The sequence below is a fragment of the Ovis canadensis genome, chromosome 22 (genome assembly GCF_042477335.2).
Source record: "Ovis canadensis isolate MfBH-ARS-UI-01 breed Bighorn chromosome 22, ARS-UI_OviCan_v2, whole genome shotgun sequence".
NCBI classification, from domain to species: Eukaryota; Metazoa; Chordata; class Mammalia; order Artiodactyla; family Bovidae; genus Ovis; species Ovis canadensis.
The window spans coordinates 62,580,473-62,607,032 of record NC_091266.1 but is presented as its reverse complement, the minus strand read 5'-3'; the positions used below and the strand labels follow the sequence as shown (position 1 = coordinate 62,607,032).

The 26,560-nt window shown below is 50.1% G+C and overlaps 1 protein-coding gene across 6 annotated transcripts in view; it reads right to left on the bottom strand.

Moving 5' to 3' along the window:
• The window catches only part of PTPRE (protein tyrosine phosphatase receptor type E), a 179,879-nt gene that overhangs the window by 95,251 nt on the left and 58,068 nt on the right, over positions 1–26,560 (bottom strand). For 3 of the 6 annotated variants that reach the window (XM_069566883.1, XM_069566876.1, XM_069566878.1), the window contains exon 2: positions 11,872–11,894. The exons of 1 other annotated variant lie outside the window; for it this stretch is intronic. The gene's annotated coding sequence lies outside the window, so the exon portion shown is untranslated. Of the gene's footprint in view, positions 1–11,871; positions 11,895–16,670; positions 17,116–26,560 lie in introns of those variants that run through there. 2 more of the 6 variants (XM_069566877.1, XM_069566884.1) reach the window with 2 other exon arrangements.

The following is a 26,560-nucleotide window of genomic DNA, read 5'->3' as shown; positions in this document are numbered from 1 at the left end:
CCGTGTTAATTCTGAGATCCTATCCTCCACCACGCTGCAGGGTCAGTTTGGGTTGGTATGATTTATTTTGCACATTCAGGTCTTCGTCATCTCATTTCCTTGCGTTTTCTTCAGTCACCCAATCACCCATTCCATTCCCCCGGGACTGGGAGGGTGAGGCAGGGATACCAGCACTTGGTGCAGGAAGGTCATAATCAGGGCTCCTGGGCACTGAGAGCTCTTGGCGTCCAGGTGCCCAGCCCTGCCTGCCTCTCTCCCTGGGCCCTGGGGCTACCCTGAGAGCTGGTCTGGCCATCTCTCCCCACTCTCCATCCCGCACGGTGTCCGAGGGACCCAGCTCCTGGGGAGACTTGAACCCTGATCACTCTTCTCAGTGGGTAAACCCATGGTTGATAACAGGGCCTCATCTTGGCGTGCATGCTCAGTTGCTCGGTCATATCCAACTCTTTTGAGACCCCATGACCTGTAGCCCACCAGGCTCCTCTGTCCATGGCAACAATACAGGAGTGGGTTGCCATGACCTCCTCCAGGGGATCTTCCCCGGCCCAGGAATCGAACCCTCATCTCCTGAGTCTCCTGCATTGTCAAGCAGATTCTTTACCGCTTGAGCCACTGGGGAAGCCCCTTCATCTATGACTATAGACCTTTAATTGACCTAAAACATACCCCTTTCAAGGCAGGGAACTTCAAGGCTTGTAGGGGGCTTTGACTGGACAGCCTCCTCCTTCGTTCTTAGGAATCCACATGAAATGAATGGGGGGACTGGGAAGAAAACTGCCATTAAAAACCCAAACAGGGCTGAAATGTGTAGTTCTGGCCCAATTTGGGGACCACGGCAGACCCAAACACAGCTCTCCCCTGAGTTCAGGGAGAATGGGGCCAGAAGTACCAGCAGGCCCACCTGACATCTGCTGCACAGCCACAAAATCAAAGCCAGCTCTGCCTCATGTGTGACAGAACTTTACTGGGACGCTTGGGGGTGTTGTGTGTGTGCTCAGTGGTGTCCGACTCTTTGCGACCCCATGGACTGTAGCCCATCAGGCTCCTCTATCCATGAAATTTTCCAGGCAAGAGTACTGGAGTGGCTTGCTGTTTCCTCCTCCAGGGGGTCTTCCTGACCTAGGGATCAAGCCCGCATCTCCTGTGTCTCCTGCATTGGCAGGCGGGTTCTTTATCACTGAGCTACATTAGTTGCCTTCAATCATTTATTTATATGTCTCTTGCTCCAAAAAGGAGGCAAAGCAGCATAGGGAGTATTAAATCACACTCACTCAGACACCAGCACTTGTGTGTGGGCCCAGAGAGACAGGGTCCCTGCTAGAAGGCCTCCACACTAGAAGGGGACGGAGTGGATGAATACGGCTTTTCCAAAGAGTAGTGAGTAGCAGAAAGTCCCCGAGGACGGGAAGTCTCATAGGGAGGACTGGCAGCCCTAGGGGTGATGGGGAGACCGTCCCAGAAACTAATGATGAAAGTGGGAGAATTATAAAGATCTAGCTGGAAGTATCGGAGAAGGCAATGGCACCCCACTCCAGCACTCTTGCCTCCGAATCCCATGGGCGGAGGAGCCTGGTAGGCTGCAGTCCATGGGGTTGCTGAGAGTCGGACACGACTGAGCGACTTAACTTTCACTTTTCACTTTCATGCACTGGAGAAGGAAATGGCAACCCACTCCAGTTTTCTTGCTTAGAGAATCCCAGGGACGGGGGAGCCTGGTGGGCTGCCGTCTATGGGGTCGCACAGAGTCGAACACGACTGAAATAACTTAGCAGCAGCAGCTGGAAGTATATCATGTTCCCAGAAGGAAAAAAAAAAAGTCCTTTATTGCAAAACATCCCGAGGGAACATTCCAGTGCCCTGACCATCACTGCTCACACCAGAGCTGGCTTCAGAGATTGAGAAGAGACACTCAGAAGGGGCTCAGGGCTTGGGGCTTACCGCCGCACGCCCTGTCCTGAAATTTGAAAGAATTTTGTCTCTGAATCTGTGTTTGACAAAGAGAAGTCAGACAGGACAGCTCTGCACTGTGCCGGGGGCTTGGGGGTATTGACGCACACCTTCTGCCACCTTCCCTGGGCGGGATCCTGCAGGCCCATTTCTGTCCCCCGATACACACACGCCTCCTCCTGAGTTCCAGAGCAGGCGCTGGGCATCCCTGAGGGTCTTTGCGCCCTGAAAGCATCCCCCTGCCCCAGGGAGCATGGCATTAAATGGGCGGTATGAACCACTCTGGCAGGTCTGCAGAGAGGCCACAGAAGAAAAAGCTCTTTTCCTGCTTTTTGAACAAGCAACCGGGCATCTTGTGTAGCAGACCCTGGTCTTGCTAAGTGCCGCCCCAGGCACTGCGGAGAACGCAGAACACGGTTTTCTTTCTGCTACCTGGTCGTCTCCCCAGTCTCCCTCAGACAGTCATTCATTTGCATGTTCATCCACGGTGCCCAGAGGCCCGCCAGGCTGCCACGGGAGATTCGGACTGGGACATTCTGGGTCCTCCAGAAGGTGGCACGCCCCCACGTGGCCTGGTCAGCCCTGGGGCAGACCCACTGTTTTCTGTGCCTCTTCAAGGGCCCAGTCAAGCGTTAGCTTCCTGTTTTGTGTCCCGCGTTACATAAATCACGGGGAAAAGTAGAAAACAGGCATTTTTAAAAATATGCATTTTCTCTAGATGAAGAGGCAGCTCTATACCATCAGACCATTCTCTGAATTTGGTTTTTCATTCCTCAAGATTAGCATTTCATTCTCTTTAGACCCTGCCCCTGAAAGAAAAACCCTTTCCTATGGATTTTTGGAGGCACTGGCCAGGACTGCTGAGGCACCGCTGACACGGTTTTCCATCTTTCCCAGAATCTGGTGGAGAAATTTCAGGGAATCGTTGTCTCAGTCGTCTGCTCGCCCTCGGTCAGGCCCACTGGGTTCTATGATTCGGTGCAATTTCAACTTTTTTTTTTCAAATTCCCCAGGGATACTGTGATATATACAACAGATACATTTTTATGAGTTACAACCCAGCTGAAGTAAAAGTTATTATTATTTCTTTAACCTTTAAAGTGTGGCTCAGATGGTCAAGAATCTGCCCACAAGGCAGGAGAATTGAGTTCAATCCCTGGGTCAGGAAGATCCCCTGGAGAAGAGCATGGCAACCCACTCCAGTATTCTTGCTTGGAGAACCCCATGGACAGAGGAGCCTGGTGGGCTACAGTCCACGGGGTCGCAAAGAGTCAGACATGACTGAGTGACTAACACGTTCACTTTCAAATTGAGTTTCGGAAAGGGCTCAACCACTGCCACAGTCTGATGAAGAATGAAGACTCCCATCTGTTTTCAAATGCCCAGATGTGGCGCTTGATATCCTGGCGAGGTTCTGGATTTCCGACATGATATCTGGGTTTCCAGCATGGAACGAGGATGTCTGGAGCGCCACCTAGATGTCTGACAGCGGTGCATCTGCTTATGGAGAGAGAGGTAGGTGCCCGCTCCAGGCCTGCAGTTTGGCCCTCAGGGCAGCTGGTTCTTCCTGAGCTTTACCAGGCCTGGGAGCAGCCACCCTGATGGAGATGTGTCTCCTGTGCAGGGAAACAGCTGGGGGAAGCCCTGAACCTGGGCCTAGGATGCTGGTTAGAAGCAGATCGTCCCCACAGAAAAGCAACGGCCTCATGCACTTTGCAGCATCCTCACTAGGAACACAGATGACTTTTTGGCTATTCATGTTGTACTAGAACTTTTCTAGGATGTTCCCTGGTGGCTCAGTGGTAAAGAATCCGCCTGCCAATGCAGGAGCCGCGGGTTTGATCCCTGGGTCAGGAAGATCCCCTGGAGAAGGAAATGGCAACCGACTCCAGTATTCTTGCCTGGGAAATCCCATGGACAGAGGAGCCTGGCAGGCTGTAGTCTAGGGGGGGTCACAAAAGTCACGACTTAGCAACTAAACAACAGCAAGAGAACTATTCTACTGCTTCCGAAGTCCCATCTCGGATGGACAGAATCCTGGAGCCTTGCAGAGGTGGGTGGTTAAGGAGGTGGGCCACTTGACTAAAGCCACCCAGCCAGTTGGGAGGAAACAGGGAGCCTCCTGACCCCCTAGGTGGGCCCCTCCTCTGCTCCTTCGCAGGTAGTTATTTGATCGGACCCACTTCACAGGGCTGCCCAGCTGCCCTCCCGTGGCACACCATCTCCCTTTGCTGCTCTTCTCTGATTGGTACCATCTCCTGCTGCCTCTGGACCTTCCTGGTCCCGGCATGTGCTATCCCGGTGCACACCCATCTTCTCAGGCAGCGCCATGGAAATTGATGCCAGGTGCCCTGGGTGCAGGGCAGCTGCCTGGACTGCTTCCCTGGAGGCTCCTTGCTCTCTGCTTGGCCCTGGCAGGAGTGCGTCAAGGTGAAGACAGATGGTCTTCACTCCCCGTTCATCTCAAGGAGCCGGGCTGAGCTGCCTCTGAATGGAAGCAGTCTGGCGGTGAGCCCGAGATGGGAACAGAACAGCTCTGTCCCCAAGTCGATCCTGGAGCTCCTGTCACTTAAGGCGATGGACACCAGGGGTCACCAGACCCCAGCTGGGTGGATGGAGGCCACTTGGGGAGGCCGTGTGAACCTGCACGGACACTGACTCTTACTGGGCTTTCTGTTAGGGAAACCTGAAGTGAAGTGAAAGTCGCTCAGTCGAGTCTGACTCTTTGTGACCTCAAGGACTGTAGCCTGCCAGGCTCCTCTGTCCATGAGATTCTCCAGGCAAGAATACTGGAGCGGGTTGCCATGCCCTTCTCCGGGGGATCTTCCTGACCCAGGGTTCGAACCCAGGTCTCTCGCACTGTAAGCGGCTTCTTTACCGGCTGAGCCCAGGGGCGCCCTACCACGTGGCATTGCAGGAGTGGATTTGCTGCAACATGGTAAAGAAAAGCTTAAAAAATTACACAGCTTACAAAAGCACTGTGACAGAGAGAGATGCTTTTGGCTGTTTGACAAAGCAGCGCTGTCCCCTCCAGAGGAGAGCGTCACAGTCGCAGGTGACATCACTGCCATTTCACACGAGCTGCGGAGGCTGAGCACCTCGTCTCAGTGATGCTCCTGTGTCCTCTCGCCCCAAACCCACATTACTCAGGTTCTATCAAAAATAATTTTTAAAAGGAAACATGACTTAATCCTCAGCTGCACAGGAGGAAAACACACAGCCACGGGTAGTGAATCACTCATGAAAAATTAAATAAATCCACCCACGGCGGGAAACAGCACCACAGAATGTCGGTGTTGGCTTCACGTTGGAAGGAAGCCAAAAGCAGGTTCTGGAAATCATGATGCCTCTGAGTATTATCTTGCTCACGTTGTGTGCACTTGAGATCTCCAACTTCATCTCAGCAGCACACGGTTCCAGCCTGGTTTTATTTATTTCTTTGGAGAGCCATCACAAGAGAGGAGCAGAGGGGCACTGGCGTTTCCATGGCATCCGAGGAGGCTGAGCAACTCGCCCTCCTTGCCCATCACTTCTCATGAAAGAGACCCCATCGCAGGCCCCCAGAACTCTTTGCTGGGATGGACTGCAAAACAGTGGAAAAGGGACCCTTGTTTTTTATTAACTCATGCTTCTGCTCAAGTTTTGAAATCAAAACCCACAGTTTCCAACTTTTCTTTCCTGTATGTATGTGAGCAACATCACAGAAAGAAGATTGCTTTTCTAAAATTGTTTTCCGGGAGCGAAATGCTCTTTTATAGGTTCCCACTTCTTCTGGGGGACAGTGGGAAAGCTAATACAAATAAGAGGGCAGGGGCAAGAAAGCACCAAAATAGACGCTTGCTTTCCAAAGGGAAGATTATAAAACACTGACAAATTTCATCTTGGAATGGAAGGTGATGGGCCCCGGATATGGAGGACACACAGCAGTGGTTACCTGAGGGGCATTTCTGCTGTTAATGCAAAATCCAGAGAGAAACCACCCCTGAGCACAGACCTTTCTGTCATGAAAGGGCCTTTAAAAAAATCCTCACCAGGCTCTCTACTTTTTAGACAAAGAAGGTGTGACTCAGACATGAAGGGACACGTCTAATTCATTCAGCTTTCTCCAGCTAAACTCTATTTCTGTCCACTCCTTGTCTGGGCTACTGCGCAGAACACACACTCAGAATTGCTAAAGAAAGGACTCTAATAGAGACCTTACAGGCAGTATTTCCTGAAATCAGAATGAGGATCTACCACTGTGTTTTTTCAAGGTCTGGCACAGTCATGAGCCTGCAGGAGACACCTGATAAATGCCGGGCGGGTGAATGGACAGGCTATTGGCCACAGAGAAAGGAAGCCTGGCAAGAGTGTTGGAAGAGATTAGAAAACTGGATTCAGTCAGCAGATAACATGTGGAAACACTTTGGAACCCTGGCCAAGATCAACTTAGGCGATCATAAAACTGTTCCCAAATAGAATTATCTACCAGAAAACTGTTTACAGAATCCATGGGATACGCTCCTAGTTACTAATGAACTCTATTACTTTCATAACAGTCAAGTCACATTTTCCATAAAAGCGTGATTTCCATTTTCGACAGGTCTGCCTCTCACCTTTGGAGAAGATGTTGAGAGCTGATTGGTTTTCAGGTGTGAAAGGAGCCTGGGCTCCATGCAGGGGACACGGGGACCTGTGAGCCCCCTCCCCACCAACCTCTCCACAGCCCCCCAAGTGTGCTTCCTCATCTTTCTTGCAGAAGGGAGAATGCACCCCTAGCCTGACTCCAGGTGTCGCGAGGCTCAAGGAGCTTGCTTTGCAAGCTGTTCCCTGCCCCGCGTGCGCGCGAGCTGTCAGTGCCGCTCTGCTCTCAGGATAAGCCATTTACATTATCTGGCAAAACAGGAAAGAGATCAAGTCCTGTTTCAGGGAATGATAATTTCCACCAACACGACGTTTAACAAAAAATTAACTTCTCAACAGCAACACGGTAGCTTTAAAAATATGTATACATATCTAACACCTGAACACAAAATCAGCACCATTTCTGAGAGCAGATCTATTGGGAGAGTCATCTGAAATCTGTTAAATACTGTCAACATGTATTTTTAAAATGTTGTTAGAATGCCATTGGCCCCCATCACGAAATAACACAAATCCAAGTTCTGGCTTTGGTTTATGTTCATTTCAGTTCAAAACAAGGAGAAAAGCTACTCAGAGAACCTATTACGTGACGCATTTTGGTTCAGCAATTCCACGGGGATCTTTCCTTTTCCAACATTTTAAATAGTTGAGAGCAAACTCTGCATCGTAAGAAGCAGTCTTTTAAAAAGTCACTTCCAATTGGCAATTTTGGAAAGAATGCACAGACTCTCATGGTGCCTGCATGACCCAGTTCACACAAGGCTGCCCCCGGCCACACGCCACGCCACCCCTGCCACCCAGGATGGGGCTGTAGCTGGGGATGAGGCCCTGCGTCCAGTGGGGACTCGTCCATGGTCCTTCCATGGGACCCCAGGTCTCCTTCCTGACTCCGTGGCTTAATGGGTCTGAGAACGTTCTCTGTAAGTCACACCCCCAATGGTTTTATAAATGTCTTATCTTCCTTCCCCACAGCGTCAATGCTGCCTCTCGCCAGGCAGTGGGCACAGATCTGCAGCTGACTATGCCATCTGTCCCCGCAACGTCTGCCACACGGACAGGACAAGCTTGTCCCCAGACAGTCAGCCCAGCCTCGTGAGCCCACACACCAGCTCCCGGGAGACCTGCTTGCTGCTCAACCACCCAGGCATGGCCCGCTTTCTCAGCATGCCGCTGGTAACTAAAATGCCACTCCACAAATCTAGTTGTTAAGGGAAATGAAAAGGGTGGTTTTGGCTATAAAAATAGAAAATGTCTGACTTAAAACGGGTAGGATTTTGATGTGTCATCCAGGCAGCCCAGGGCCCCAGTGATGGTTGGGGATTGTTTTCCTACAAACTGAGCCTCACGTGACTTCCTCCCAGCCCCCAAGCAGACCGTTCTCTGGACCATCCCCACGCACCACTTGGCCCGGCCGTGGCCAAGAATCCAACAGGGCGCCGTTAAAACGGTTTCCTGAAGCATCGGTTCCAGATTTCCTGCCCAGGGCGGCACAGAGTTAACCCAAGGGCTTGCTAATGTTTCATTTAATGGATGTTTCCTGATAATATTCTTTAAGCCAGTTTTTAAATACCTTAGGAATGATTAGAGTGGCCAAAATCTTCACTTGGGTTTTTCCATCCGATGTTACAGAAAAATATCACATAAATATAAAATATCACATAAATACAAAATATCACATAAATATAAAACACAGCATGATTCCCTGGGGATAAGGCTGCCCTTCGGCTTCCCTTTACCTCGTGTCCCACGGGGACGATGCTGGGCACCCATCCTGGCCCGACAGAATCCATGTCTTCCTGCCAGCTGGAAAGGATTTCTAGAAGAATTCCAGCTCTGAGCTGGGTCTGCTGGAAGCTCAGAGATGAGAAGCACATTTATATAGGAGATCTGTGTTCCTATTTTCCCTAAGCGGAAACTCTGACAGCTCAATATCCCTGCCTTTGCTATATGACAAATGAATACCTAGCAGGCGCTTTCAGGAGGCACTTCTTGGAAGAATGTTGAAACTTTCCTGGGGGTGGGAAATGGAAATGGAAATAAGCGAGGGATTAATGCGTTTGTCACCATCAGATCCAAAGGCATTGTTCCAACTGGCTGTCAGCTTCTACTCTCGTCTGCGGGAAAGGAACAGCTTCGTTGTTGGGAGAAACACATTTTGCCTGGACAGGACAGTCCATGCGTGCTAATAAAACCCCCAGGACGTGGCAAATGAAGGAAATAGGGATCAGATCTCTTGGGAAGTTTTCAAATCTCCTGTGCCCTGCACATGATGCTTCGCTCGTCTTCCTGTAGACTCGGAAAGCGGCACAGGCCACACGGCACCCATTCTGCCAGCAGAACTGCAACCCGAGATGGGCGGAAGGCACGCTTGGGGTGGTCCCCGTGCCCCAGGAGAGCAAGCCCCTGCCCGTCATTTGAAAACCTTCAGATTCTTCATTCCTTCCCTTTCTACCATGGTGGCTGTTTAAGCCAACAGCCAGGGAGAAAAAATGACTTGGCAAAGGGCAGTCGTGTGTATTGAAACCGATAGAGTTGGAAGCACAGAGCCTTACGGAGGACAAGGCTAGTGAACGGATACTCTAAGTGAGTTTTAAAATTAAATTCACCGTGACTTATAATTAACACTCCAAGTTTTCTTTTATTCCTGGGGTATTTCCATGAACCACAGTGAAATCAGCAAGCTGCAGTATGGTTTAGTTTTACTTACTGGTGGACACCGTTTGGTATAATAATGTATTTTACAAGACCTCAAAGAGCTGGAGAAAATATTTAAACCTTGATTGTGTGTCTTCTGTATGTTCTTAATTCTGATATTCCACTACGTTTTTTTAAAACACTAAGCAACTGAGATCCTCAGAGTTGCAAGTATTCTCCAATTGAGGGAACTTTGGTCATTTTTGATCGATATGAACTACAGTTATTATTTCCCAAATCTATTTTTAAATATTGAAAAAAGAAGAAAATATGAGAATGGGTGGTTGTACTAGAAAGACTCCTCTTAATCCAGTTTAAAATTGACCTTCTTTTTAAAAAAAAAAAAAAAAGTCAAATATGAAGCCGGTATCTTTTTTTAAATGGAAAAATCATGTTATTGCTAGACAAGGAAATGATTTTCGATATCCATTATAGTACAGCAAATATATCACTATCTTGTTGCATGCCTTCATTATTTTTTAAAATAGTTTGATTTATTTCTTGGTTTCTTTACCTCTGAGCCACCAGGAACAAAAACAGTTTTATTAAACACTTATTCTTGGGGTCATTTCACTTAAAGTCACAAGAATCCTGGGAATCGCTTCCAGATAAGAACGAGGTTGGCAACTGGCCTGGGACGGCCTCCAACCTCAAGCGGCCTTGGCCTCCAACCAAGGTGACCTATTTATTTAGCTCTAAATGACTCAAAAAAGCAAGTGTCCAACCTCACGAATTAAAAATAAATTCCTTTCTATTAATTGAAACCCCGAAGCTCTGGAAGAGAAGCTCTCAATAGTTTAGCAATGAATTTGCCACAGGCTAAGAGACCTATGATTCTAAACAAAGGCAGCAATAAGGTAGCTGTGGTAGGTAGGCAAGTTCACGCTTCCAACAGACTTCCCTCACACCGAAGAGGAAGATTCTAGAAATCAGAAGCAGTCTTAGTCTAAGGACTCAGCGCCCTGAGCACAACTCTACCTTCCTGCTAAAAAGGAGGCTGGGACCAGGGGGAGGAGATGCTGCCCGAAGCTTTGGCTGCAAGTGCCCCTGGCGGAGACCAAGATCAGAAGTCAGACTCCTACACTGACACTCAGCAGCTTTCGGGGGAGGAACTTCCAAATCTGCAACTGGTTTGAGACTGTGGGAGCTAGGGGCTCCCAAGTCATGGGCTCACTCAACTGAGAGCCAGGCTGACCCACGCCCGGCCCGGCAGCAGGTCGACCAGCTCGGGCGAGCGTCTGTGGCAACTAGCATAGAGGGGCTGATGCTGAGCCAAGAGCCGAGGGACGCAAAGGTTGGCCACGTCTAATACATCACAATCTGCACCTAGTTTCAGAAGGAGATGAGTCTGGGGGCCCGCATTTCATCCCAGCACGGTCGGGACCCGCAGCTTTTCATCGGCAGCAGGTTTAACATCCTTGCCAGCCCATTTGAATGAACAGTACCTGTCGCTTGGGATCCTAAGACAAGAAGGGATGGCGGACTTCCTATAATTAAGTCTCCATCCCACTAATATCGTTCCAGGAATGACCCTTCTCTTTGATTCCCCCCATGGACATTTGCCCGAGGAAAGCGTGCCACTCAGAACCATCCACATCCAATAATTACAGGACAAAGAACATGGGAAACAGAATGAGTTGAGTAAGTAGGAAATGGAAGTTTTCCTCTTCTTTGTCTTGATAAATCTTTGACTATATTTAGCATGTTTCGAGATAGGCAGAAACAGTCCACATGACCAGACTGTCCAGGAATGACCACAAGATGGATGCCCAGATGAAAGGCACAGCCTTGAAAAAAGGGGGCAAAGAATTGACCCATCGGCCTTAGAACAATTCTGAACAGAGTCAAGGGTTTTCAAACAAGGTGATACATTTGAGAAAGGCAACTGCCCCCATCCCGGTTCACTCACGAAAGGCACACACACAGGAGGGCCGAGCAAATGTTACCTGCCCATAGGCTGCAGCCACTCCAAAAGCTCTTAGATGGTCTCCCCTCAGTTTCCTTAGGAAACCTGACCACAGTAAGTGGATGAAGTGAACACAGAAAAAGTGATGGTATTTCTTTTCCTAAGTACCAGGACCTGGAGGCTGTAGCATATTGCCTCAAAAGGCAAAAACTGATGGAATGCCAACACTGTTTTTTTTTTTTTTTTTTTACTAAAAGTGCAATCCAGAAAAGCTCCTTTTCAGCAGTTTTCCCCACAGCAGATCAATTTAAGAAGCAATTACCATCAAAGCAATTACGTACCCTGTGCTCCCAACAGTCCCCAAATGTGTGTCACTGAGATAAGATGAGGCCCTTTTCACTGAGGACAAGTCAGTGAGGGAAAGCATGTGGACACTGTGTTCTCAACAATGCATTTCAGGGCTCTGAGCAGCTGAGCCAGATTTGAAAAACCAAAAAAAAAAAAAAAAGAAATTATATAACCAAAACTGTGATATGGGCCTGCTCAAGCCATTTAAGGCATAAAATTCAAATGCAACATGCTGACCACATGGCCTTCTTTCTCTAGAAGATAATGCTTCTCTAACAATGAAAGCCAACACATTTTTTTTCCCACTAGTTAACTACACACCAGAGAGAATCTTTGAAAAGTTTTGTACTCACCAAGGGAAAACGAGGGCTATAGTCTGAAAAAGAAAGAGAAAAAAAGAGAGGGTCAGTTTTCTGGTTAAAAACAGTGCTCTTTTTTGCCACTGCTTTCTCCACAGCACTCGTGGAATGTGCTCGTGTTCCCCTCATGATCTGGGAGCTTCAGGAGACCCGGGTTCAATTCCTGGGTCAAGAAGGTCCTCTGGAGAAGAGGATGGCTACCCAGTCCAGTATTCTTGCCTGGAGAATTCCATGGACAGAGGAGCCTGGTGGGCTATAGTCCATGGGGTCGCAAAGAGTCGGACATGACTGAGTGACTAACACACACACACTGACATGTTTTAATCTCAACAATAATAATATGTTTTCCCCACAAATATCAGCTTTCAAAAGCATCCTGCCCTGAGCGCTCCTGTAGTCTCTGCTTGTCCTCTGATGGCTGACCAGGGAGGGAGTACGCTGGATCTGAAGTGTTGGCCTCTGGCCCCCGAGGGCTCCATCTGTCACGGGCTCCTTTCTTTCTTTTTTTAACACAGGCTCCTTCTGTGATCAACAGTGTCCCTTCCTCCCGAGCCACCCCATCGGCCCGTCTCTCCACAGACAGCCTCTTCAAGCCCGCTGGGGACACCTCCCTGCACCCCACTTTTCCAGCTCAGTCAGTATCCAGCTCACTCACCATTCATCTAGCGCTCATGCTCTGTTGGTATTCAACAACTCTACTGAGCTATCATTTACATCCCATAAAGCCCACCCGATTAAAATATACAATTCAGCAGCATTTAGCACAATCACAGGCTTCCCAGGTGGCACAGTGGTAAAGAATCCACCTGCCGGTGCAGGGGACGCAGAGGATGCAGGTTTGATCCCGGGAAGATCCCCTGGAGGAGAAAATGGCAACCCACTCCAGTGTTCTTGCCTAGAGAATCCCATGGACAGAGGAGCCTGGCGAGCTACCGTCCATGGGGTTGCAAAGAGTCGGACACGACTGAGCAACTGAGCACGGACACACCCCCCGAATAGTCCTGGTGAATCCCCGCATGCACCCATGCAGCACAGCCACAGCCTCACCATCGTCCTCGCCATCTACCTGGAGCACGCTTCATCATCCCAAAGGAAGTCCCCTACCCATCAGCTCCTAATTCCCCCCGCCCACCCTCTCCCCACCTATTGGCTCCAGGCAACCACTAACCTATTTTCCGATATGGACCTGCCAATTCTGGAAAATTCATATAAACAGGGTCCAACAGCAACTGGCTGCTTTCACGGAGTACGCTTTCGAGGTCCATCCATGCCATGGCCTGTACTAGTTCTGACTCCCCTCTATGGAAGGCTACCATCCCATTATGTGGATGGACCACCTTCTGTTTATCCATTCTGCTCAGCCGAACAACATGACCATGTTCTAGGATCTTGTGTGAGTGGCCAGTGAGGCAGCCTCGTGCCAGGGCTGGGAGCGGGCATCTCCCAATGGCTGGAGACCTCACCCTGTTGTCATCATCTTTCTGCCCTGATGGACGGTGGAATCATGCTTTGATGTCACTATTGTTTAAACAGCAAATGCAGTATGTGGCATTTTCCACCAAAATAGACTACTTATCTTAACCATGGCCAGGCTAGATGTGTTAAACCAATTACACTGATAACAAGTTGTTGCACTAATTGAAAAGTTGACCTGGGAAGGAGGTTTGAAGCCAAAGCAGCAGAAGAAATAATTCTAATATTTAGGAATCTTGCATCTGTGTCTGCAGATGTGTGTGTGTGCTTAGTTGCTCGGTTGAGTCCGACTCTTCTGTGACCCCAAGGACCGTGCCCCATCGGGCCCCTCTGTTCATGGAATTTTCCTGGCAAGAATACTGGAGCGGACTGGGACTGCCAGTTCCTACTCCAGGGGATCTCTAACCCAAGGATCGAACCTGTGTCTCTTGCATCTCCTGCATCGGCAGGCAGATTCTTCACCACCACACCACCTGGGAAGCCCAATCTTGCATCTACTTATCGGTAATGATGGAAGACTGAACGCTCCCCCCTAAAACTGAGACAGAGGCAAGGGTGTCCACTCTCTCACTCACATTTAATATTGTCTCGGAAGTCCCAATCAGTGTGATAAGGCAAGGAAGAAAAATACATAGACGTTGGAAAGGAATAATACGACTTTATGCTCAGATGACAAGATCATGTACATGGAAAATTCTACAAATCTACAAAGAAGCAATGGAAGCCCAGTCTGTTAGTGTGTAACCCAACCTGTTTAAAGTCACAGAGTTCCCAGAGTGCAAAGGAGCCCAGAAGCACACAAAGTACACCGGGGGAAAGATAAGTGGGCATTAAGCGTTGGGTGAGAGGGAATCATCGGGGGCACAGAAACCACTTTTTTATAGAAATAACTTATTACAAAAGCCCACTTCTTCCAATCCCGCAAATGATCTTGGGAAGATGCTAGAAAGAGTAACTTCTGGTCTTCCTCTGGGGCCAAGTATGGGGAGAGGCCAGGGGTCCCAGGTACCCTTAATATATCAGGAGGATTCGTAGAAATCCTCACAACTCTCTTCCAAAACAATGCCGAGTCATCTTAATGTAAAACAAAACCCCAAGATGTGCAGAAGCAGGCCTGCAGCCTTGAATCAAACTGAAATAACAACCACAAGACCAAAAGGCCAGCTGGGTGTAGAACCCAGTGGGCAGGGTGTCAGCGGATGGTTAAGAAAATGAGAAAGTACGACGGACTACATCCTAAACGAGCCCAATTATTAATCATTTTAAATTAAACTTTGAAGCGAATTTTTTTTTTAAACAAAGCCAAACTACACGAAACAGTGGGCACTACAAAGAGATCACACATTATGCTGGCTCGGGGCTCACATATGCTCGCCTGAAACCACAACTACCAGCTTCTCTGAAGGACAGAATTAGAGTAAAACCCCAGCAACCAGAATATCCTCTGAAGTCAGCTTTCATCACACAAACACTTCCTTTAGCCCAAGACCCCTCTGCAGATGCCTACTGTCACAGTGGCCCAAGATCTGAAAAGGTGAAATAAGCACATTATAAAGTGAGGGTAGGGGAAGCTGGTCCCGTGGACAAACCCACTCCTCTCGAAGGGGGTTGTCCCTGGGGAGCTTACAGGGCACAGTGCCACAGCTGGATGGGCTCCTGGTCCTCCTGGAACAGCACAATTCTCCAAAAGAGGAGAGGAGAGAAGCTGCCACTTCACTGAGCCCATCGAGTGCCTCGGTGCCTGTTTGCAGCACCCACAGCCAATAGCCAATCGCAAGAGGCAAGAGGAGTCCCATTTTAAGGATGAGAAGACTGAGGCTCGGCGAGCTCTCCGACCTGTGTCACCCAGAACAGGGAAGAAGGGGTGCTAACCCAGAGATGCTGGGACCACTCTTGGCTGGCCGCCCAGGGGAGGGCAGCCTACACTGTGGCTTCCCCCGGTTGGCTGGTGTTTTCCTTTCTCATCTCCATCCCCCAATCCCTACCAGAAGTCGTCTCTTCTCCAGGGACCACCTTTCCTTTCTTTACATCCCTAGTGTCTGGGGTGCTGCCTGCCAGGAGAAGGACCCACAGAAGACTTTTTGTCCAGGGTGACAGGGATACTGGAGGATTTCTTAAAGCCTCTTCTAACTCTAGAAGGAGCTTCACTGCAGTCTAAGGGCCGGAAAGATCTAGAAACGCCCAGGCTGGCCACACACTTCCTGTGGGGAAAAGCAGTTCTATGGGAGAGGCTGGGCTCACAGAAGCCTGGGCTTCTGACCACACATGTGTGGAAGTCTGTCCCCAGGATGGACAGGGCCAGCCGCTCGGCTTCAGAGAGCAGAGGCAGGGGGATGAGGCCAGCTAGAAGCCCAGGAAAGAGGCTGCACTGAGCGAGGCTGTGGAACAGGGGAAGTCCACCAAGGCCGGGGGGGGGGCGGGGCAGGGAGGGCAGCCAAGGTCAGGCGGGCGGGCACTCCTCCAGGAAGTGACCCAGCCACAGGGCTGGTCCCGATCGCTCACAAGATATGGAAAGACCCAGTGATGTCATTGTGCATCCAGACCTCGCTCAGAAGAAAGGAAAACAGCACCATCGGGGCTGCTCCATTCAAGGCAAACATGAAGATTATTCTGATCTGTCAAGCTCTGAGCTGGGCAGCCTTTCCGAGCTCAGACAGAAGTCAAAGTTCCTTTCCCTGGGCCTGAAGCATCGTACACATTCCAGTGGTTAGACTGTATGTTGCCGAGGGTGTATCGACAACTTTTCCTTTTAAATTGGCAGTATTGACATGCTTTTCTTTTAAATCAGTGGTGGCATTTTAAAAAATTGGATGTACATTTAAAAATTTGGATGTACATTCAAATTTTATTTTTAAATTTGTATATATGTATTTCTACATGTACAGCGTATCTAAAATGTGAACTTTTAGTGATGGGTTAAAATGTTATAAAACAAGGGCACACAAATAAAAATCTAACACAGGCGGTTCGATACTGTAAACTCTGGCCTTGAGGTCACCTTCCAGGAATGATCAGACCCTAGAGTGAAGGGCCTCCATCCTGGTGGTGTTCTCTTGGGCTCTGTGTCCCCCAAAACATCACCTGGTCCCGAAGTGTTGGTCACAGCCCTTGGAAGAACACCAAGTGTCATTTTCTCTCAGTCACGGTGACACTCCAGCACCACGACCAGGATTGTTAATGTGGATGGGGTCCCCCGGGAAGATCCCTACACCTGGGAAAGCAACTGAGACCCCATGGCATCCACCAAAGGCAGTGGAAATGGAGAAACTCCCCCAAATGACCCATCGCTGCTTTAGCGTCATGTCCAGGGCAGAGCTCACCCTGCTTCCTGGTGCTGATTCGAAGGAGAATAGAGAGACGCCTCTGAATCATCCGCCGCAGATCCTGGCTGATCTCATAACTCTGCCGAGTCTCACAGCTTCCTTGTTTACCTTCCTGGCATCAGCGAAGCTGTGAGTTTCTTTATTTTCTAATGCACGAAAGGAAGGCCGGAAGTTGCTGCTGAACAGGGGAAGTAGCTTCCCTGAACGATGAGCAATTTGGTAGACTCTTCTGCCCATCCTGCAGAAGGGGAAGGAAGGTTCCTAAACCGATGTTGCCAAGGCTGAAAAAAAAATCCATTTTCTCAGGCTCCCGTCCTGTCACTCTATGACGGACAAGCTGGCCTTCTAAATATTTGGCAACTTCTAACAATTATCCATGGGCAGCTGCTCAGAAGAAGATCCATGCCTGCTTTCCAAGAGTGTTTTCTGAGGCACAATCCCCTGCCCCCCAAACGCACATCTCTAATTACCCCACAGTTGGGCGTTCCCTCTTTGGATGAGGAAACTATACAAATTGGTAAGCCCAAGACTCCACTTTCGGAAGTACAAACAGCTTCCAGTTTCCGCTCTTCACGTCTGTCTAGGCCATGATCAAACAGATGTTTTTCTTGGTCTAATGAACGTTCAGCAAAGCTCAGAGAAAATGATGTCTCTCTAATATTTAAATACTGAATCAGTGTTTGGAGGTGTCATTTCTTGGAGAGTCAGTTTGAAACGCCCTCACTTCTCACCAGGTGGCTCGAGGCCTGTGAGCAGGCCGCCGACTGTGTGTGATCACCCTAGCCTCCACCATAAATGGCAGCAAGGCACAGATGCCCGGGGCAAAGCCGTGCTCTCCAAGGGGTGGGCCACCACATTAACTCATTCTTCAGGAGGATCATTCTTCCTGTGGACCCAGGATGAAAGGAAACTACCATGTGCTTCTTAATTTAAAAATATCAATTGTTGCTGTTATTTAAAATGTCAGTTACCAGCAATGATATACAATTGGCAAAGGGACGAGGGAAATGTACCACCTGGTTCATATTAAGAGATGTGTTTGGGGGAGAAGGGATCCAGGTATGTGTGTGGCTGAGTCCCTTCACTGTTCACCTGAAACTATCACATCATTATTAACTGGCTCTATCCCAAAACAAAAGAAAAAGTTTTTTGGTTTTAAAAAAAGGAAAGAAATACATCAACGGAACATAATGGACTCTGAAAATAGATCCCAATAAATATAGTGGTTTATAACAAAAAAAGAGATGCAATTTTATTATTACATAGTAGTAAGTATTGCTAATGATAAAGGCAACAGGCTTCTGCCCTTCAGACTGGCATCAGTAAGAAGAGCCAAAGGTGTTGGGAATCACCGGTCCTGGATTGCTTCCCAGAGCCTGAAGTTCCCGGGGAAGAACCTCAGGACATGGAGAGGCCACAGAAGTGGTACCCGGACACTCTCCAACTTAGAGGTCTACATCCTACTTCTAAGGCCTCCTACTTCTAAAGCCAAGCTCCCCTTTCAGCAACCCCCTCCAAAAGCCACAATGTGCTTCTCTCAACATTGTCCAGGGTGGAAATTTCTAGAGGCCTTTTCCCCAGAGAAAGTGTGTTTTACTGCCCTCCAGACACACCAAGATCTCCCCGCACCATCCCTTTCCTCATGCTGCTCCCCGACCCAAAAAGCTCCCATCTCCCCCAGACTTGCCAGGGGGTGCTCAAGCCCTGCCCTCTCACCGAAGGCCTCTCATCGAAGCCGTTAGGCTACCTTGGTTTTCTTCCTCCTGCCCCAGGGACACACAGCTGCTCTCTGCTTCACCCTCTGTCTGCACCTTCTTCCTCCAGCCCCATCGTTACATCAACGTGATGCACGAGACAGTGGATGGAGATACGGCCACCCTGGCTGCCGTCCCGGCTGCCCTGTGATGTGGGCGGGTGCAGCCTACAGTTCACAGCTGACAGAAGCAGGATGAAGACACTCACCCCAAATCCACAGTCTGTGGCGAGTTCACTACTTTCTGAACAGAAAACCTTTATCTCTAACTCGAACTTCTTTGTTACATACACAGTTCTGTGCATATACTAGAAATTCAGAAAATACTGGTTGGAAGAATGGATAAGTGCTTTAAACCAGACGTGACTGTTCATTAAGTGTTTACCTATATGCTAGGGTCATGCCAAGCATAGAGTATTTAGAGATTTTAAAAAAGTACGTGGATGGAAGCTCCAGGTGTTTACTCTAAAGGAGTCCAGAGACAGGCTGATCAACAGGTCACTGAAACACTGGGGCGAGCAGGGTCTGATCTGGTGGGTCCAGGGGCTTATGAGAGATGACAGTAGCAGCCCTAAGCCACGTGGGCTGAAGCCAGGTATCTTTCTTTGAGGATCAGATTCCCAGGCGGGTGACACAAACAGAGGCTAGGAAGCTGGGTAGCTTGTGGAGCATTCTAAACGTAGCAAATAATTTGAATCCTGGCTTTGATTTCAGAGCAAGTTGCTTCCCCTTTTTGAGCCTTAGTTTCCTCCCCTGCAAAATAAGGATACACATCCCTACCATGCTGGGCTGATAACTGAGAGACGAACCCCATACAGGACCCCGGACTGACCTCCGTAGATACCCGAGTCACTGAGAAGGATCTGGATCTGTGAGGCAAGCGGGGCATGGGAAGCCGCAGAGGCACTGGTTTGGATTTAGGCTGAAGCTATGGGTGGACTGCAGAAGTCTGCCAGCCTGGTGTCCCTTTCTGCTCTCCTCCAAGGTCACTGTGGTAGCTGCAGAGAGTTACAAAGGCGGGGTTGAGCTGAGTGTGGACGGCGGGTCCCTGATGGTCCAGGTGAGGGGTGGAGGGGTACTCCTGACGTCAGTGGCACTGGGGAGGGAGCTGCGGGGAGGTGACTACTTAAAGACCCAGGGGGCAGAGCCCACCAGCCTTGGGGAATGTATGTGAAGAGGAAAGCAAGGGAGGGAGAAATCAAGGTGACCTTGGACTTGGGTGCCCGTGTAGATGTTCGCCACTCCTGGAGGTGGGGTGCTTGTCTCAGAGTCGCCAGGGAGTGGTGTGTGCGCAAATCCCACAGACACACAATGTCCCCAAGATTCTGAAAGCAGACATCCACGTCCAAAGAAAGAGAGAGCACCTTTTGGAAATGGTATGATCATTTTTCAGGAACATGGTAAAAAGAGCAGAGAAGTTCGTTAGGTATTTCCAAAAAAGACTTTGAAAATCTGTAAACCAGACAACCAAAAGGTCTACGAATCAACCAGTTATTTTGCCCCAGACCCCTCAAACACTTCGTGGTTTCCCCTCTCTTTAACTGGCTGATCTGAACCATCTAAACTAACTATTTTATTAAGAATTTGTGGACAATGCACAGAGAAGAGGCTGGCTTTAAAACAACACGGGGAAAGGGAAGATCTCCCATATTCACTGTGTTGTCTTAAAGAGAAAAAGCTCAATGTCTTCATCTGACAGCGAGCTCGTGATGAAAGGTGAGCTTTGGGGGAATTCATCCATTGCTGAGCTTCTAACAAAAAAGTCTCCAGGCTCGACATGCGTTGTCGCTGAGGATAAGCCCCAATTTCCACCCCCCGGCCCGCACAGAAGAAGTCCTGTGAACTTGCGATGAATCCCTCCTCTACACGTTAAGAACACTGCGGCATTCATCTGCAAACAAAAATGGCATTATGACACAAATATGTAGCCTCGCATCCGGCAACAATATACTGCCACAGACGTGTCGTGTTTGACTGGCATTCTGTTTCGTCTACCTAGAAAGGTCAGCCCTCCTCTTCCTCGAGGAGGCAGAGCACCCATCGTCCTCAAGGAAAATGGTTTTCTTTCTTTACGACTCAGGGAATCATCCTCCAATGAATGGATCTGAGCTGCTTCTACAGGCAAGCTGTACGTTCCCGAGCACTGGGGCACTGGGGCAAACGTCATGATGTCAGAAGCAGGAAGTGGAATGTGGACCCCAAGGCCCTCCCTGCCTCCCACGTGGCCGGTGGTCTGCCCTGAGGTCCAAGTCTGAGGGAGGGAGGGAGAAGCAGCGCCTTTGCGCCCCAAGTCAGGCCCTGCCCCCTGCCAACATGAGAGGCGGGGTGACCTTCCCAGCTAGGTGACCTCGGGCAGGCCTCTCACCCTCCCTATACTTCCACAGTCTCCGGGCAGGAGATCTCAGACGACCTCAGAGGAAGACCTGACGTCTATAGCATTGTGAGAAGGAGCTTGTATGTGTAAGTGAGGGGGGAGGTCCAGGTAAAGGGCAGCGCAGGACGGGGTTGGGGGGTTCCTGCTGCCCCCCTGGGGGTGGCGGCAGGCTGGGGCCATGTGCACAGGGGTCAGAGGGGCCCTGATATCCTGTCAGCCTCAAGGCTGTACATGCTCACTGCAGAGGCCCCTCTAATCTGCACAATGACCTGGAAGCCAGCTGCGTGGGGTTACGAGGTCAGAAAGAAGTCAAGCCTGAGACCAACCCAGCTGGATTCATGCTCCCCAGCCAGGGGCAGGAAGACCCCCGAACGTTCGGGAATCCTGGTGCTTCAATTCCCTAGGGCCAGGAATCACTTCCTGGGAGACGGGCCGCATGCGAGGAGCGGCCCCCTGGACCACAGCTGACAAAGGGATCCTGGCCCAGCCGGCCAGAGATGCCTCCTCAGCCATGGCCCCCTCACTTCCTTAAAAACCACCATCAACCTGATGCACTGCAGCCAAGGACACCACAGAGCCCTCTGCCCGCCTAACCTCAGGTTAGGAACTCAGGTCAGTGATTCGGGAGCAAATTCAGCTCCACTTTATCAACACAGAGCTGGTCTCTGAAAAGGTAAAGCTCTGGGAGTTGGATTTGCCAAAGCTGTGCAGAGCCCAAGGCCAGGCCTGAATGTGGCAGGACCTCAGGGAGAGGACCCTCTCTCCGTCCCCTGGCCACCCCAGGAGGTGCCCCTGACTGGCCTGAGCAAGTGCCCACCCTGCTGCCCACATCTTTGGCCAACAGAGAGCTGGGGGTCTCACTCCAGGGCTGCCAAGTCTGTAACAAACCTCCTTCCATTTTTAAACGGGAAACCACAGGTTCCCAGGAGCCTCTGAGAACCACCTCGTGAGACAGACGCACTCAGGGCAGGACTGGACAGGACCCTCCTTCCCAAGGGGTCTTTTCCATCCAAGAGAACTGAAATCACCGTGATCGTGAGCACAGTAAGGCTGGGGCCGCCACGCATGGGCCAGTGTACACGCGGCTCCGCTGTGTATCCAGCCCCAGGCAGGCAGCTTCTCCCTGAAGCCTCTGCCTAGAGTGAAGACCGAGGCCAGCCCTCCCCGTGACCGAGGAGGAAACAGAAGCCCTGAGACTGGGTGACAGCCCTCCGTTTCAGAACAAACCTCACTCTCCACCCGAGTCTGTTACTGTAAGAGCTGTGTTCCCAAAGCTGCCTCACCCCTCGCCTGGGGCCGGATCCCACCTGAGCAGTGGACTCAGCGGCCTGTGCACATGTGGGCGACCCTCTGTGCAAATGTGCCAGCCTCTGCGACCGCCATGGGCATCGGGGTGCGGTGCTCACGAGCAACAAAGCCCCCATCACAGGTTATGTTAAGACCCTCCCTAACACTTCAGTTCCGTGTGACACAGAGGCGGGGCCTCTGCGTGCGGCACAGGACACGGGGGCTGTGCTGCCGTGGGTTAGGACAGGACATACGATTCAGGATAATGACGCCAGGTGACTTTGCTGTGTCACCTGCTTTTATTTTATGTACATTAAACAATTATTTATTTGGCTGCTCTGGGTCTTGGTTGCAGCGTGTGGGATTTAGTTCCCTGACCAGGGATTGAACCCTCCACCCCCCTGCATTGGAAGCGTGGACTCTTAGCCCCTGGACTACCAGGGAAGTCCCCGTGTCAACTAACTTTAATGGCATAGAAACCAATCTATCCAACTACTGGCCCTAGGTAAATTTCACCTGGGGAATGGGCTATTTTTAAATGACTAACCATTCATAACTAAAATGAAATGATCTTTTTCCCATGGGGCTTCCCAGGTTAGCTCAAATGGTAAAGAATCTGCCTGCGATGCCAGAGACATGGGTTTGATACCTGGGTCAGGAAGATCCCCTGGAGGAGGGTATGGCAACCCACTGCAGTATTTCTGCCTGGAGAATCCCATGGACAGAGGAGCCGGGCGGGCTACAGTCCACGGGGTCACACAGAGTCGGACATGACTGGCAAATGACTTGAGTAGGAATACTATCCACCTAAACTCTCTTAATCTTGATGTTGAGGGAAACATCAAGTTATTTCATTTGTGAATGCAGCTGTAATGGAAAATTTAGAATACGTTAGTGAACTTTGTATGCTGTTGGATTACTGAAAAAAATTGTCTACGTTTTCAAGCTTCAGAGTTTAGAATAATAATTTTTAAAAAAATAGGAGTCTGTAGGCTCTTTCCATCTGTGACTGCAACATGTAATCGGTTGACCAGCCGATTGTTTCTTGAATGCCTACTATGTCGTCCTGGAGCAGGAAATGGCAACCCACTCCAGTATTCTTGCCTAGAAAATCCTGCAGACAGAGGAGCCTGGCAGGCTATAGTCCATGGGGTCACAAAGAGTCAGACATGACTGAGCACGCACGCACGCAGGCACTCCACTACGCTAAAGCGTTTGACGAGGTGCTTTGGGCTACATAGAACAGTGCCACAGATGAGCTGTCAACAGTGGTGAGGGAGGATCCTCCCATCCTTCCCCCCACCCCCAACTCCAGGCAGCAGCCAGGGAGGACAGGCAGCTGCCTCTCAGGACAGGAATCTGAACTCTGGTCCTGGGCGGGTGGAGGGCAGGAGGAGGGCAGTCCAGTCCCGTAGCTCTGATTCCAGCCAGTTCTGCGAATGCAGGCCTTTCACCTGCAAAGCTGCGGTTACAGTGAGAGGACCCAACCCGCCCCCTCCCGCCGCTGCCTTTCCCTGGCTTGGCGGGCTTTGAGGGCTGCGGTGCTCTCTGAGCCCTGAAGGCCCTGGGAGGACAGTCCCCAGGATCCGCACAGTGCAATGGCCTCTACCTTTCCCAGCCCCTCACCTATGATTCTCCAGGTCCAAAGTGTATGGTGGGCTCCACTGTGGGCCAGGGAAACCCCTTGGTTACCCACCATTCTGTGTGTGTACGTAAGTTCCTCTAGGGAAAAGAAAGAAAACAACTCAACTGCTATGATGCGGGCAAATGAATTCTCGTGTTTCCAGGCAGGGGAGGGGAGACACCCATGCTTGCTTCTGCAAGGCTCCTGACCCTGGATCTGGGGCCCTCGAGCCTGGGCAGTGGAGCCCACTGTAGGCATCAGCATGTCCCTGAACGCTGAGGACCGTGGCAGCCGCTCACTCTGGTCCTGACCAACTAGATTCTACAGATCCCAGCGCAATCGGCTTCTCTACAGATGCCGAAGCCACGGGACCACCGGCCGTGGGTGTGCATGTCACCTCCTCACCCGCACAGCGATCCTGGAAGGCTCAAGAGCACTGGGTGAACCCAGGGCTCCTCTTGTTCCTCCAGACTATATAACCTTTCATTTATGCTATCCTTAGAAGATTCCACTAGAAAGAGAAGGTGAAAGAAATGAAAAAAAAACACCCAGAATTTACTGAATCCGATGCCAAGGTATTAGCTTTCCATCCTTAATTCAGTACAGCATCCTCAGGTCTGTAATTTTTTAAGGTAAGGGATTAATCCATGCTGCGGAGACAGGAAAGGGATTTCTCCACCTTCCGGGAGGGGGAGGGGTGGGCAGGGGAAATCACTGTTGCAAACGCTCAACTGAATGACTCAGGCTTTCAAAATAAAGTCCTCACAGGATCCAGCACCAGGAAAGTGTTGACGTTTCCTGAAAAACCAGGACTCTCTTTTAATCGTGCTGGAACAATCAATACACGCCATTGTGTTTCCGTTTTCTGCCAGGTCAGCCAGGAAGCTTAGGACTGGATTTAAGGCACAATTACAATCACGTCTTATCTCCAGGGAAAGGGAGCTGGCATCTGTGGAATGCCTTACTTGTACAGGGCGCTTCCAACCAAATATTTTTAATTGAACGCTCGCAATCGCCCAGTTATTATTCCAGCTCACGGAGTAGAACAGCAGAGTCAACTCACCAGACCCAAACCCGCCCAAATCATGAACCACCCTCACACTGTGCAGCCTCTTGTCCCTCTGGCGTCCCGGAAACTGCTCGGCGGTAAAGAGCACAGGTTATCAAGACGTCACTATGCTAACTCCATCCTGGGAATGATGGGTGCTTCCGGCCCCGGGCTCTGACTCACAGTTCCCTGGTTCTGAGGTGGCCTTGAGGTGGCCAGGATGAGTGAGCACTTTATTGGGTAGACCACAGGCTAGGCAGGGTCCGTCCAGATAGCTGTGCCTTCGCTGGATGTCAGGCCCTGGGTGGCAGCCCCGTAAGACGATGCCTCTCCGCTTCCCCCTCCATCTCTCACTAGCGGCTGCCACTCTCCGTCATCCCCACTGGCCTTCTCCAGCCCAGAGCACAGATGACTTCAGTGTCCTGGAGATCTCCCAGCAACACAGAACCCAAAGCACTCTGCTGCACTCGTAGTTAAGCTGAACGGTAAAGGGTCGATTCCCATAGCAGTGATGCCTTCCCTGAACCCACACAGTGTGTCACTGGTCATCTAGTGAGAACTGGCCACTAAGATGACAACTCTGTGACCTACACAGGGACACCAGCACCCGTAAGGACCAACTGGGATGCAGTTGAAGCCAAGCCACAGAGATTCACCGAGAATCTGCACAATGCCTTGCGCATCATGGGTGCTCATAAAACTCGGGGTAAAAGGTGGCACACACTCTCTGATTCCGTTTATATAAAGTTCAAAAGCAGATTGAACGAAGGCAAGGAGCAGAAGAGGGGAGAGGGGTTTCCCTGGAAGGTGAGGTGGGAAAAAGCAGCAGGAGGCTTGCATGGGGGCAGGGCCTGTCCTGTCCCCTGGCCAGGCTGGTTACCCAGGGGCTCACTCTATGAAAATCCAAGGTTCCGTGCATTCCTCCCAACTTGTGTGTTCAGTTCTGTAGGTATGATTTAATTTGATCTGCTATTTCAGATCACTGCTAGTATTACTTTTTGCCCTGTATAAACAAACAAATCAATTAACAAGTGTGGCTCAAAACATCAATTTGCAAATACAGTCAACTGAAAAATGTTCTCACTCTATCTGCACCTCGCTCAACAGGGGGACAGATGACCCTCAGCACTGAGAGACTTAAAGCGTTGAAGGGCACAGGACCCCTGGCCTGACTGTGCCCCAGGCGTTTGCTTGTTTGACATCAGAAGCCTGATTTCTTAGAGAGCAAGCTTATTTACCTTTAGTCATGAACTTTATTTGAAATGACTTTGGATTCTTACCGTATTTGTGTTTACTTTGTTTTTATCTCTTTCTAACTTTAACCTTTTTACTTTGCACTGGGGATGTTCAGTCTCCCAGTCATGTCTGACTCTTTGCAGCTCCAAGGCCTCCCTGTCTCCCACCATCTCCCAGAGTTTGCCCAAGCTCATGTCCCTTGCATCAATGATGCCATCCAGCCATCTCATCCTCTGATGCCCTCTTCTCCTTCTGACCTCAATCTTTCCCAGCATCAGGGGCTTCTCCAATGAGTCGCTCTTTGAGTCAGATAACCAAAATACTGGAGTTTCAGCTTCAGTATCAGTCCCTCCAACAAATATTCAGGGTTGATTACCCTCACGATTAACTGGTTTGATCTCCTTGATGTCCAAGGCACTCTCAAGAGTCTTCTCCAGCACCACAGTTTGCAGACATCAATTCTTTGGCTTTCTGCCTTCTTTACGGTCCAGCTCTCACAGTCTTACATGACCACTGGCAAGACCATAGCCTTGACTATATGGACCTTTGTTGGCAGAGTAATATC